The sequence below is a fragment of the Peromyscus leucopus genome, chromosome 8a, assembly GCF_004664715.2.
Source record: "Peromyscus leucopus breed LL Stock chromosome 8a, UCI_PerLeu_2.1, whole genome shotgun sequence".
NCBI classification, from domain to species: Eukaryota; Metazoa; Chordata; class Mammalia; order Rodentia; family Cricetidae; genus Peromyscus; species Peromyscus leucopus.
Genome location: NC_051085.1, coordinates 10881630 through 10897177, shown reverse-complemented (window position 1 = coordinate 10897177; position 15548 = coordinate 10881630). Strand labels below are relative to the sequence as shown.

The window sequence follows — 15548 nt, the reverse complement described above, 5'->3', positions numbered from 1 at the left end:
CCAAGACTATCTGCCTAGGGGTGGCATAACCCACAGTAAGCTGGGCCCTTCCCCATCAATGATTAATTAAAAAAAAAATGTCCCACAATCTTTTTCACAGTCCTATCTGATGGAGATATTATCTCAGTTGAGGTTTATTCTTCCCAGACATGGCTAGGTTTGTGTTAAGGTGACACAAACTAAGCATGCTTGGCTATATTGAGATCTTATCAGAGATCCATAATTTTAACAGTTCTTCTGAGTAACCTATCAGAGTATTGTTATTGCATTCATGTGTTAATTTTATAAGTCTAGAGTAAGGAAATGACAGAGAAGTATACTGCCTACCCATTTCACTCAAGTCTATGTCTCTCTCCTCACCCTCACTCTGCCTTCTCCTTCTCTATGTGTCTCTCCTCTTTCCTTCTTTAAAGGAAATTAATTATTGGTCTCTGGGATATACAGGATGTCTAGAGAATCTCTTCATTTAATGATCCATGATTTGATTACAAATGGAAAGATGCCATTTTAAAAATAAAGTGTAGTTGCTGAGTGTAGAGGGGGAATTGTTCAGTTTACTGTGCCACCTATTTTGATGTCTCCATTTTCCAGCTTGAACTTTTTCTTTGATTTATTCTTGAGCATCAGTGGGAATCCTTGCACAGAACATCAGGCCTCTCAGTAAAAATAGATAGTTCCCCTTTGGAAATATTGAGAGAGTTTTCCCTTTTAGTATCTTTTCTTATAGAAATTCCAAAGAGTGGAGAATCTTAAGAAATTTTGGAGGAATGGAAACCTGAGGAACTGGTTCAGTCCAGAAGGACAGCTCCATTCCCAGAGATCTTCAGGTAGTTTCTATGTGCTCTGACCAGCATTTGCTAATTTGTTTCTGGTAAATCTAGACTATTGGGTGAGTATAGTTTTCACTGAAGGTAGTAAACTACATACTTATTAGGTTCTCTCTAGTCGGTAAGTTCAGAAGCAAGTGGCTTCTTAAACATCTCCAATCTCTGAATATTTACACACTTTTCTGTGTCCTGAGACATTAGTGAGGTTGTAAAATATAAAGAAATCAAAAGTTTCAGTTGATGTTCTTAAGTGCATCCTCTAAAATACATCATGTTAAAATACTAAAATACATATATGTAACTATTATTCACTATTTATACATGATATCTTCCCTACCCACATAGTCCCTGAGAAGCTCCATTGACATCTGAACTCAGTTGTAATGATAATGTTTTAAAGATGTGGTGGCTGGAGAATGCCATGCATTTTTCCTGACTACACTCCCTGGAAACTTTATTATGATTTAGCAACATCTTGAACCTTAGGACACTCATTCACCTGTAGAGTTTAAATAGTTTAAGCATTTCCAGAAGCAAAAAGGACTAAGTGAAATCCATGGGTAATTTTAAGTCAACATCAACATTTCAAGTCACAACTGAGTCTAGTTTAACTACTATTTAAGTCATCAGTGGCTAATAGCAGTGCATTGTAGATACTCCAGTGTTTTCTAGCCCCATATTTTGCTTAAATATATATCCATATTTGCTGAAATAAAACTTCTATGCTTTATTTAACATTTCTATAATAGATGACCCTCTGGTTTACTGAGAGCCAACCTGTGTTAATTTTTCTTTTTGTACTATGAACGATCTCAGAAGTCAGTTTTAAGTTTTTTTGTGGCACCAAAACGTGTTTAAAATGAGAACAATTATTCATTAAAAAATCAAAAAATAAAAACCAAGATTGCAGATGTGAGAGACATGGATAAAGCATTTGACAGAAGTGTTGTATATTTGGTTCTGAGGTGTGTGTGTGTGTGTGTGTGTGTCTGTGTGTGTGTGTGTGTGTGTGTGTGTGTGTGTGTGTGTGTGTGTGTGTGTGTGTTTGCAATGAGTTGTTTGCTGGGAGTGGAAGCCAGACACTTGTGTCCATGTATTTTTACCATTATCTTAGCTTTACCATTAGCTCTGATTCTGAGCTTCTAGACAAAGAAATCATACTAATTTTCAACAATGGTGTGTGATCATGAAGCTTCTTGTTAGTTTTCCTTCCCTCAGAAGACTGTGCTGCATGCCAGGCATGTTGGCACATGCCTTTAATCCTAAAACACTAGAGGAGCCTTTAATCCTAGAATGCTAGAGGCAGAGGCAGATAGATCTCTGTCAGTTTGAGGTCAGCCTGGTCTACAAAACGTGTTCCAGGACAACCAGGGCTGACACACAGAGAAACCCTGTCTCGAGAAACCATAAAAGGAGGAGGAGGAGGAGGAGGAGGAGGAGGAGGAGGAGGAGGAGGAGGGAGGAGGAGGAGGAGGAGGAGGAGGAGAAGAAATCTGTGTTGTAGCCACATAAGACCTTGCTTGGACTCAGTACACTTCTCCCTCCCTACAATAACAAAGACAGTCAGGAAATGGTCATATGGGCCAAGTAAAGTAAAGAAAATTAGAACTTGTCCTTGAAACTGTCACACCGACATTAAGAAATGGCCATGCTTTTATTCAGTAAGTGGTCAAATTGGGATGCCATTCACAGACAAGTGGGGAGAGCTGAGATATTAAGAGTAAAAGACAGGCCAAGATTTCAGAAAAAATGAACTAAAGAAGGAAATAAAGCAAGAAGGAGGAGGCTCAAGGGAGGGGAAAGTTATCACATTCCAGCTTCATAGAGACTGGTGCTCGAGCTAAGCCACTGGCTCCCCAGGGAACTTCAGAATCATTGGCTTACTTGAGCCAATAAATTCCCCTTTGTGATGAAGTTAATTTGAATTTGACATCTGCTACTTGAAAACAAAAGGCATCCATTGATATCATCATATTGGTATTTTTTTAAACAAAAGAAAGCATTAAATTTCAGCTGAGGAGCCATTTTCCCCGTAAGACTGAATAGTAGGCTATATTGCAATATTTCCCAAGTGGATCTTTATTTAAAGAAAAAATGAATAACAACAATGGGTAATTTGCTCATTGTGGTTTTGCCTCCATACAAAAATCCTTCATCTAAGTGGACACTTTGCTAAAATATCCTCTTCCATGTCTTTCAAGGCTCCAGTCAGACTTCTCCAGTATTCCCTCGCTATTTTCTGTCTTATGAATAAGGTTCAGCAAAATAAAAATGTATCTGCTTAAAAAAAAAACTGTAGCTTTTAGAGAAGGCTAATAAGGTTCAGAAAGCCATTAAACAATCTTTGTCCAGCATTGGATCCTCCAAATTTGGTTCATTTGGGTTTTGAATGGTGTAAGAAGCAATGCTCGCAGGCTGCCCTGATAATGCACTTCTTCTGACCATACGTTTTCCTATGCTGCCTTCTGCCTTAACATAGTGGTGAGGCCAAGCTTGTCACTGAGACAACCTCCCTTTGAAAAATAATGTTTAAGTCTAGTTAATCTTGTAGCAGATATTTAGTTATGTTCCAGGATTTCTTGTAAACTTTGGGGACTTTGCAGCCTAAAATATCTATTATGATGCCAGAAAAACACCATTCTAAACAGGGTGAAAGCCTGAAAGTCACAAACAGCTTTAAAAACAATGTGCAGAGATCATTTGACACACTGGTTGTGCAGCAAGTGACCCACAATAACATCCCACAGAAACTGGAAGGACCACGGATAAAATATTTTTTATAATACAGGCCTTTGAAATGAGGTATTTTGAATAAGGTTTAGGAAATGCTTACATTTTCTTATAAACTGAATATAATATTTTATTAGATAGCTATGTTAGTTTTATACACGGAGGTTGTAAAGAGATTTATCCTAGAAATACGATTGATTGGCTCAATCTTCCTGACTGAAGAGATGAATCCTGTCAAAGCGTCAATGTTGACTTGTGGGTCTGTAAACATTATTTGCAAATTTTGTAAATATGCAAAAGATTTAAAATGGAAGATTTTCAAATACAGACATCATTATTTCAGGAAGTTTGATCCCCCTTTTATTTATTTTATTATTTAATTTTATCCCCTTTTACTGGTGTGTCATTGCCACTAAACATATACAGGGGCATAGTCACAGCAGACACATTGGTACTGGCAGAGTAATGACTCACTAGTGAAGGTTTTGCCCACGCTTGATGATGGACTCCTCATGTTAATGCTAAAAGGATGGGACAACCTATTCTGCTCATTTCTGAACACTTGGTTCTGAGAAAATTTTCAACTAACCCAACAGGAACTTTTTTCTAAACAAAGATGAAATTATTGCCTGAATGATTAAACTAGATGTTTTGGCAGATGTAGTTAATAGTCATTTTGATAGGAGTTTATAATTACAGACTCACATAAATAGGTACCAGGTGGAGACTTAAATCATAGTGTACATCAGACCCGGTGCTTAGCAAGCTCTATGTCATAAGCTCATTTGACATTTTGCTAATCAGGATAAGTAATCATTGAATAATATTTTGACATACAAAACTTTTCATTGACTTAAAATAGGGTGGGTATTTAAATTCCACTTTAATATATGTTTAATATATGTATATTACATTTCCCATAATTGTTCTAGCCATGCTTGCATTATTATCAATTATAATATTGTTCAGACTCCCTTATCTTAAAGTTCCTAAAATCTGTTTTTTTTTTTTTTTTACTCTAAAACAGCTCATATGTAAGGCATAAAGTAGACATAAGTTTTAAGTTGGATACTAAAAACTTACGTTTTTCTCTAAAGAACATCATCCATTAGTAATGATAGGTATCTGGAAACATATACTCCAAGCAGTTTTTTACTTCATTATAGCATAAAGTCCTTATTACGATGCACTGCATTGCCTTGTATGTTATCAATCTGCAGAAAATTTTACGACTCAGTATCTTCTCACAAAGTTTCCTTTGTTATCTCTGAACTTCTCCTAATGAGAAGCATAAGTCTTTGACAAAAGCCATGTGTGTTTCTTTGTGCTTAGAATATAGCTCAGAGCCAGAGCTGGGCGGTGGTGGCACTCGCCTCTAATCCCAGCACTTGAGAAGCAGAGGCAGGTGGATCTCTGAGTTCAAGGACAGCCTGGTCTACAGAGTGAGTCCCAGGACAATCAGGGCTACACAGAAAATCTATCTCAAAACCACCCACAAAAAATAGATAAAGCTCAGGTAACAGAGGGCTTTTCTAACATACACAGAGCCCTGGGTTCAATCTTCAAGACCATATCACAGGTATTTTAGCCCACACCTCTAGTTCCAGCTCTTGGGAGGTAGAGGAAGAAGGATCAGAAGTTCAAGATTATATGGAGGGTTTGAGGCTGGCCAGGGCTACATGAGAACCTGTATTAAAATAATAAATGTGTTTCTAACATTGCCTCTACTAACTTCTTTTTTGTATGGGTATACCTTTGAATATAATAAAATAGAAAAGACACTCTTGGGGTGAGTTAAACTTATATTCTACTAAGAGGCTGAAACTAGGAATTCATATAAATATAAAACAACATCTTGGGGAGGGTGGGATATAAATAGAGAGAGAAGGGAGGGGGGAACCCATTAGGCAATCCAAAACAAGAAAATTAAGAAAAATAATACCATCAGCCTCTCACAGATCAATTAAAGAATGGGAACTGAGCCAGTGTTGGGAAGGGAAGGACAGTGCTATAATCTTCAATTGAAAGGGATGGCAATGCGCCATTTTTCCTGTTGGTTTTACCTTGGGCTGATGCCCAGACTGGACAATTAATATAATATTCATGTCACAGTGCTGGCAACTTTATTTTACTGCTATGAACAGAGTATCATTAGCAACGATGTACACAGATCTAATCCACAGTGTAAGTTCAAAGAATGGAAAGCAAGTCTGTGTAACAAGGCAGTTGTGAAGACCGGAATGGGTATATAACACAGGCCAGTCTCTGCCTCCTAAACGGGCAAGTAGAAATTAAGGTGATGCAAAACAGCTCCAAACAAAATGGACATTCTTATGACCATGAGTATCTTTGTGGTGAAACATTCAGATGATAGCTAGCTATCTACACCAATCAGGGATGCATGATTTCTAAAACTCCAAATAAACAAATTCATAAATGTCCAGCACAAATGATCTAACAACAAAGGTTTCCTTTATCATCAACAGCGAAGTGTGTATTTCATTATGCCTTATGCCAATAGCACCCTCCTAATAGGATCACTATTTGATATTTTATTTACTTTGCTAATTATTTTGAAGAGAAGGCCACAAAAATATACTAACATGAAATTATGAAATGTTTTTCTAAGATATCAACCACACCTTCTTCATGACTCTATGTTGATTTATGTTTGAATCCCCGAATAGTGTTTGCTTGGTAATATTATGGTTAGGCACATGTATCTCATAATAAAAATTAGAGAATGAAATAACTCAATATCTCATACAATTCAATAAATGTTGCTTTTTGTTATTTTAAAAGAGCATTATAGTTACTTATTTTAATACATTCTTATATACTGAAACGTGAGCTAGAACAAGGTCTATTTTATCTCTTTAAAAACTAGGCTCCTATCCAAGAATAATAAATCACTCTCATTATTTCAGTCTCAATACATAAATACTAGCAAAATGTTGACAGTTTACCCACTGTCTTTCAAAAACCTGTTAGTCATCAAAAACAAATAAATACCTGGCATGCAATCCAAAAAATATAATTCTAAATTCTATAGTGACTCATTTATTTTCCCTTTTCCATCTTAAGAGTTCTCATAGAGCAGTGACCAAAGATTTGGTGAGGGAATTGAATTCTAGTGAAAATCAAATTTATTTCCCATACTGTTTTGTGTGAGAGAATAAAGACTTGTTAACTTGGAAAATGATGTTCTTTGTTGATTATTTTTCAGCAGCACACAACCAAGATACACTCCTGTGTGAATGAAATAATTCTGAAAGAGTGGGGAAGATGCCTGCTTGATTATCAAACATAGCCTGATATGAACTTACTGTGAAAACAAAAATACATCATCCTGAAGATTTTAGTTATTTTAACATAATTGGTTAGGTCAATGGTTCTCAACGGTTCTCAACCTGTGCATCATGACCTCTTTGCAGGTCAAATGGCCCATTCCCAGGGGTGACATATCAGATATTTACCTTACAATACATAAAGGTAGCAGAGTTACAGTTATGAAGTAGCAATGAAATAATTTTATGGCTGGGGATCACCACAGCATGAGGAACCATATTGAGGATCACAGCATTAGGAAGGTTGAGAACCACTGGGTTAGACTACTTTGCAGGAGATTTTGGCTATGTGAACAGATAAGAGGCACACACATACAACCACCCACAGAAACTGAAGTGTGGTCCTATTGTTTAGTGCTTTGACAAGGCGTGTAGACATTCAGACACACTGGAGAGTGGAGAAAGCGGAGCCTTCTAAGCAGGGCAGCTAATATAAGCATCAAGATGCTGTGGTTAAGTCCTTTTTTGAAACACATATTCAGTTTTCATACTTTTCTCTGCCTTTCTCATTTTTTGTAAAGGTTATTTAAAAATATACAGTTTGTATCAAGGATTTGAAGATAAGCTACAAATTTTCCAAAAATAACATCTCTTTCTACCATGCTAGAGTCATTCTAGGTTTATTTGAATTAAAAAGTCTAATGAATACAGCTTTTCACAGAGGCAAACATATGAATACACAATGATGTGAAGATGTGAAGCTGTCGGCTAGCTTCGCTTTCATTGTCTTGTTTTGGACATGATTGTCTCATGTACTATACATTTTAAACAGAGTTTCAGTATGTTGTTTGAAATAGTAAGAACATCGCTATACTATCTAAGTAGGTAAATCTCTACAGGTCTTTGCCAAGAATTCTTTTAGTTTTCTTGAGACCAAAGAAAGAATATTTTCTGCATACAAAAGCCATCTTTCAATCACAGATCATTGTTGCCTTTCAAGATACTAGGTTCAAATATTTAGCTTATCCTCACAAAATATTCCCACTGAAATTAGGAGGGGTTCTGATTAACTTGATGCTGGATTGTGGCCCATTACAGCATAGGCAATTGAAAACTTTAATGAAATATTTGAAATGAGCATTGACACACCCAAAAGGCTTACTAGAAAACAATATAATTAAAACCACACAGATAAATTATATGACCTTGACTTAAAATGGAATTAGCTTTGGACAATTCAGCAACAGCTGTTTATCTTTGCCTTTTAACATTTTTGCTCATCCTTCTTCAGTACTAAGAAAAAAAGTCAAGTGTCTTATTTTTATTGGAAATATCACACACATCTGTGTGTGAGTTTCTATGGTACTAACCATCCAGCTTGAGTGTGGGCCACTTCCTGAGTATGTGTAATCCTAACTCTCTACAGACTCTACAAGATGGGGCAGAACCTCATTTGATTTAGTGTAGATATAAAACATTTTTAGAACTCACTTCCAAGTAGCTCAAGCTCTTCTATTTTCCTGTAGGCTCTAATAAGCAATGATTACTTATTTTTAATCTAAACTCTTTATTCCATTTCTGTTGATGACAGTTTAATTTTTTTCTACTAAATGTTTTTTATACATTCTATCTTCATACCATTCTGGTGTACATCTTGAGAAGCCTGAATTACATGTATCTTGGCACCCCATCTTGCATGATGAACATCTCTTGGCATCCCAGAAAACAGCTGCCCTTGCCCTCGTCTTGGGTATAGCAGTGTACACACTATGTGTGACTTGCTTTTAAAAGACGGGCACAGGAGACGCCTGCAAATATTGTAGGTGGTCTTAGATACAGACATCAGAAGTTCAGGGTCCTAGATAATGGCACAAAAATAACAAGGGGATTTCCCTTGGTCCACCAGAGGCCTCATTCTAATTTGAAAAAAAAAAAAAAAGACTGGAGGAGTGTAACTAGAGTTTTCCTGCTTTGCCCACAGTCAGGACAAATCTCTGTCACCTGTCAGTCCCACAGCTGCTCAGACCCAACCAAGTAAACACAGAGACTTATATTGCTTACAAACTGTATGGCCATGGCAGGCTTCTTGCTAACTGTTCTTATAGCTTAAATTAATCCATTCCCATAAATCTATACCTTGCCATGTGGCTCGTGGCTTACCAGCATTGTCACATGCTGCTTGCCATGGCGGCGGCTGGCAGTGACTCCTTCTGCCTTCCTGTTCTTTCTTTTCTCCTCTCTGTTAGTCCTGCCTATACTTCCTGCCTAACCACTGGCCAATCAGTGCTTTAATTATTGACAAATCAGAGTAACTTGACATACAGACCATCCCACAGCAGAGGAGGACAAAACAGGCTTCTGGAAGCTGTGGAGTCCCAGCACAGACACAATCACCTGGAACACTGAGCTCCAGGAACAGAGTCCTAGCCAGAGACTCTCCCTGTGTTAGCCCTACATAATTCAAGTCAAAGCAGCTCTGGGCAGGAGGTGATGTGACTCAGCCAGCAGGGAGGCAAGAACAGGATGGCCCTTGTGACTCATAAGATGGACTTCTCACATTCCTTACAGACTTTGTGGTTATGTCTTGAGGCATTTGTCCATCTTAGAAAATAGCAGTATATTTTGTATTTTTCAGGTTACCTTAATATAGAGAACTAAGTTATCTGTAATTATTTCAGAGTATTACAGATGGTGCCACCTCCAAGTTCAAGCAATAGAAGAGAACAAATCAAGAAGAAATTTAGAAGGATGATAAAACTGTGAAGAGCAAAGCTGAGGTCACTTGTATTGAATGAAGATTGCTTCCACTGTCCTGAGTGATTAAGAGATGTAATTTCACCATTTCCATTTAATTTTCATTTTTATAGAACTAAATCAGTTTTCTTAAATCAGTGATACAGCAAGTAATTTCCTAGTTGAAAGGCATACCTGTCTCCCTGTTACTCACTGAATTGTGCTGAAAGCTTCTTTTGCATGTATAATTACTGCTTACCTTCTATACACTACATACTAAGTACACAAACATGAAGGAACAGACTGACATAGGAAAGAATGCAATAGAGATGAATAATCAGATGTTTTTCTGGGGGAAATCACAAAAACAATGAGTAACCATGTACTTCGTGTGTGTGTGTGTGTGTGTGTGTGTGTGTGTGTGTGTGTGTGTGTGTATGCACATAAATAGATGCAGCTCCCCCACCATGAACAAGAAAGCCAGAGTTACAGGAGGTTGTATGCCAAGCTGACTGTTACATCTGTGGTTTCAGAAATGCAATTTCAATTTCTGGTGGTTAGATTTGAAAAGGGTCTGAGCTGAGCACTATTTGAAAATCCTTAATTGAGAAATCAAGGCTATCATTTAAATATCTAGCAAGGAAAGAAAACAAACAGGGATTCTGCCCTAGGGAATAGGATTGACTAGAAATAATCACTGAGTAGATTGACCGAAGAGTAAATGGACAGGGAACTTTGTGAGATAAGGATGCTAAATCTGAAATCTTCAAGGGATGACAACAAAAAGTGAAAGACATGGTGATCCACACCACAGGTCTCAGCTCTGGCCTCTGCCAGTAACACAGCATTTGCCATGTCTCCCCAGATTTTCTGTACCACCCCTTCCACACCCCCTCTGCATACCCTCTTTTTCTCTGTCTCCTTACACATTTCTTACTTGTCATTTGTGAAATAGACTTTTTTACCCTCCATAGTCTAGGTTAGGTATCCTATTGATCACCATTAGAATTCTAAATAATACACCAGCTAACTGCAAGCATCTTGCTCCGTCTCTTTCTTCATGTATTTTGGCTACTAATAATGATGATACTCAAAGGTTGAATAATTATTAATATCCAAGCACTATGAATAGATGATGTTATTGTCAATCTGAAATAGCTATCCCCATACTGTAGGTGAGAGAACAGAGGCTCAGGGATGGTGGGGCATATGGTCAGTAAGATACAGTGGGAGTCTTTGTCCAGGACCTGGGCTCTTACGTACATTTGCTATAACTGACTGCTACAAAAGGGAAACCAAGATGTGGGGACTTCATCCCTGCCCTTGAGATGGAAGAGTATACTCAGTTAAAAATATTAATGAAAGTATGTATGCACATAGTATGCATGTATAGTAATTATAGACATGTTTATATGTGTGCATGATTATTTATTGTGCATACATCAAATAGTATAGGATTTTACAAGTGTATGACCGCTATAGACCAAGGAAAACAAAAGAAGACAATTATCTGCACATTTAAGAGTGGATATTATTGTTATTTATATACAATGCACTTTGTATTTTTTGTGTATGGAAATTAATGTAATTTTCTTAACTTTAATCTTACGGAGTGTGTGTGCACATTCATGTATGTGCATGTATCTTTCAGAAAACTAGCTTATTGGCTGGTATGGAAAAAATGCACTTGAAAATTTTCCTGAATTCCATCAAAATAGGTCACAGCTTTGCAAAGTTTGCTTAATGAAAGCGACATTTATTTGAGTAGTGGGGTGTTAAGGAATTCTCTCCATCCAGTCAGCCACAGAGCGAGACAGCACAGCCAATTCAAAGCCAGAAGATTAAAGTCACTATTTCCTTCTAGTTCCATGTCACCTTACTTTACTGTTCATGTTCATCATTTGCTGCTGTTTTTCTGAACCATTACCTTGTTCACTCAGGCTGAGGCCAACGAAATGGCATTTCTCCTTATTGCGGTGAGGGTTACACCCGGCAATTGGCTGGTTGAATGAGAGAAATTGTGGTTATGGAAACAGAAAACCTCCCCTTCAACAGACATGCAGAATTGCCATGGCCTGATTTACCTTTACTCATTCCAATATTATTCAATATTAGATTGTTGCTGGGTAAAAATCACTGAAAGAGATACTTACAACCTGGAAAAATTATAGACACTATCAATTGAGACATATTTTTGTGTGTTGTTATAAAAGAATCCTGCATCATTATTACAGTTTTCAGGGGATCTGTTTTAACAACAGGAACGCTGTTGTCTTCCAGTGTCAGGTTGAATAGCACACAACATCTGACAGAACAGAAACAGACAGAAGAAATGCTCTTTGCATTTCGAAGTTTTCATTTTATTTTGAAAAACACATATATTCTACTATGCAGATCCCAGTTTGGGATTTCCGTGGTAAAGTGCTCCCAGGCCATTAGAACAGCTCTGAGCTTGTTTATCTCAGGAAAAAAAAAAAAACTTTTGGATCTTTTCAGAAGACAATAGAACTCAAAATTAAGCTGAAAACCTTTACATCTTGATGTGCATCTCTTTGAGTAGGAGATCAGGCCTGGGTAGTGTCCTGCATAATCACATTAATAATAACCCTTAACCCCTTCCATCCAACAAACAAAGGCAGTCACTGCGACAGAAATGAAGGCTGTTGGCTGAGAGGAGGGCAGCGGGAGTAAACTCTAATGTCCACTGAAGCAGTCACTGATGGAAACCATTTCATGTGCATTCAAAATGAGCAGTTCCTGGGCACTTGCTTTCCTATTGTCTGTGGCACTTTTAAAGAATTGTGTTTTTTTTTTTCCTTTGGTTTCTGTGACTCTGGAGAATAAAAGAAAAAAATCCAAAGTTTTGCAGTGTGTTTCTTCAGGCCTGTTTAGCCACACTTTTTTCTCAGGGAATAGGGGATCAGTAGAGAGAGACTGAGATGTGGCAAGCAGCGTTGGGATCTGAGGTTCTCATGAAACAGTTAACATCCTTTGCGCTCTCCAAACACCAAGTGGGCCACTTTGACACTAGATGTGAAAGGGAAACCTCCATTTTGTTAAGAGACTCTTAAAAAAAATGGCTCTCTTGTGGGACAGTGGCATTCCTAAGAGCTCAGACCTCAAAAAGAGTAGAGCTGCTCATGAATCAGGCCAGCCAAGCCCTGCTGTTGGTGTTTGTTTAGAAATCAACATAACTGAGTTGAGATGCTAAGAACACCACCACAGACAAGTTAATTAGAGAATAATGCAGCTTGCAGTGAAACAGGTAAGCTCTAAGTCCTCACTGCCACAGGGCTGCTGACTCCCTCCAAGGTCATCTTCAGGCTTTACTCATGCTTCTGACTAAGATTGAACAAGGAACTCAGTTTATTGACCTATTTCTGAGGAACATCTCTGAAATCTAGTTTAGAAAGAGTAGAATGTGGGGTGAATATGATCAAAGCACATTATATATGTGTATGACATATGCTGATATTCAAATAAAACTCATTTTTGTATAATTAATATATGATAATATGTTTTAAAAGAAAGTACTTAGTATGTGTGGTAGTTTGAATGTCATTGGCCCCCATAAGCTCATAGGGAGTGGCACTATTAGGAAATGTAGTTTTGTTGGGGTAGGTGTGGCCTTAATGGAGAAAGTGTGTCACTGTGGAGGTGGGCCTTCAGGTCTCATATATGCTCAAGCCACACACAGTGTCCAATTCACTTCCTGTTGCCTGCGGATCAAAGTTGTAGAATCCTCAGCTTATCCTCTAGCACCATGTCTGTCTGCCTGTGTGCTACCGTGTCCCACCATGATGATAATGGATGAAACCTCTGAACTGTAAGCCACCCAATTTAATCTTTTCCTTTATAAAACTTGCTGTGGTCATAGTGTCTCTTCACAGCAATAGAAACCCTAACTAAGACAGAATGCAGAGTGCATCTTCCCTGTTCCCTATTTGTGCCACCAACTCTTTTGGATGGTCACACCCTGACTGCCCTCTGCATCTTCTACACATGATCTGTGGGGGGCAATGATGACCCAATTATAGCTGATGTGGGAAATTAAGCCAACTCACCATTCAAAAGCTGAATGAGCTTTGAGTTCGGATTTATGAATACAGCATATTCTGTACATACTGTGTCATGTGTACAGCAGATAAGAAACAGAAGTGCGAGCCGGGCGGTGGTGGCGCACGCCTTTAATCCCAGCACTCGGGAGGCAGAGGCAGGCGGATCTCTGTGAGTTCGAGGCCAGCCTGGGCTACCAAGTGAGTTCCGGGAAAAGGCGCAAAGCTACATAGAGAAACCCTGTCTCGAAAAACCAAAAAAAAAAAAAAAAAAAAAAGAAAGAAAGAAACAGAAGTGCATTCCTAAACTACAGCCCTTTATGTCAACAAGTTGCTTTGGGTTGATCAACTGGTTTCTTAATTTCCACCCTGCACCAAAACTACTGGGTAGATACATCTAAAGTAGGGTTGCCCATGCTCTTTCTCCACAGGTACTGACTGTGTTGTTTCTGCTGAGACTTGAACCTGATGTTTCTTACACATTTGTCATGAACCCACCTTGTAGACAGAGCTGATGATCAATGAACTGGGAGGGGTGGGCATCCCACGGGGAGTCCTTCTCTCAGAAGAGCAGATCAAGCTTAGAAAGGGGAGGAAATGGCCAGGCAGCTTGCTGCAGTTTATGTGAGTGGGAGGTGGCAATTGTTAGGCTTTGAAAAGTTGGGAAAGCAGGGGGGGGGAAACGGACAAATCCTTGTCATGAGTACAGAAGATATCTAAGTTGTTCTGTCTTGAGTACTTCTGTAAATTTGGATAATATTTCTTAGAATCACTCCTATAAAACTGCTGAGGAGTGCCACAAAAGTACCCAGACTGCTTGCTAGTGACCCAAGAAGGAAAACAATGTACTAATTGAAAAAAACAAACAGTGTCAGCTTAAAAACCTGACCAAAGAAGTAAACACATTTAATCCTATAGGAATTACTGAGAACTGGAAATTCTTCCCTTTAGATTCCAGAAAGAGATGTAAATTATTTCAAAAGAATTATTTCCTATAGAATAGAGTAAGAATCCTGCAATCAGTGAGACATAATTGAGCTTAGTGTTAGGGTTAAAGAAAAATCTATACAGAAGGGTTCCTTTTTCTTTTTGGAACAGCGTTGAACTCAATGGGGCAGAAAATGACATTGTTTTCTACATCACTGCGCCATCTCAGAGTAAAACAGCTTTATAGAAAGGGACCATTCAGCATGCATATGAAATTCACAAAACATAATGGGTTCAGAGTCCCTTCGTTTTTTTCTAATTACACCCCCTTTGTTTTCTAGCACTTTGTTTTTGTAGCTGTCTTTCCCCTAAGTAAGGTCTTTTCATTTTCTGTTTGTTTTTCCAGAACAACACAAACAATTCAGATTCCTAGGTTGAAATGATGAAGTATCAGCATAAGAGAGTTTGAGCTCTTTAATAAGTTGAGGGAATGCCTCATTTAACTAACATGCTTTAAAGCTGGTAGCTATAACTTGAGTATGCAAAAGAAAGCTTGCCCACAATTTCTTGTATTTTAACATTGGGTTATGTGGGCTGTTAAAAATAACAGGGGACACCTGGGTTATTAAAGGATACGTTATACTATAGACTTTGATTTCCAAGGAGGTGTTGAAAGTGCCAGAGCTGGTTATTTATCTGGTACATTTTAATGGTTTGGAGTTAGCACCATTTTTCCATGATTTGGACAATCATTATAATAGCAACTAACAAAATATAAGGCTCTTCATTTGTCTCAGCCGGTGATAGTTTGTTATTTTTATTCTTGGCCTTTCTATTTCACTGTTCTTCAGACAAGAGATTGGGCTAAGCAAAAGTGCACTACAAATCCCAATAACTTTTCAGCTAGTCAATGCTATGTAGAGCTGTAGAGGAATCTTCTTCACATTTTTTTTCATTTGATAGACAGGCTAGAAATCATATTTTTCAAC

General features: G+C 38.0%; 1 pseudogene; it reads right to left on the bottom strand.

The window, feature by feature from the left end:
- LOC114696850 overlaps nucleotides 1-15548 on the bottom strand; it is a 71862-nt pseudogene that overhangs the window by 36191 nt on the left and 20123 nt on the right.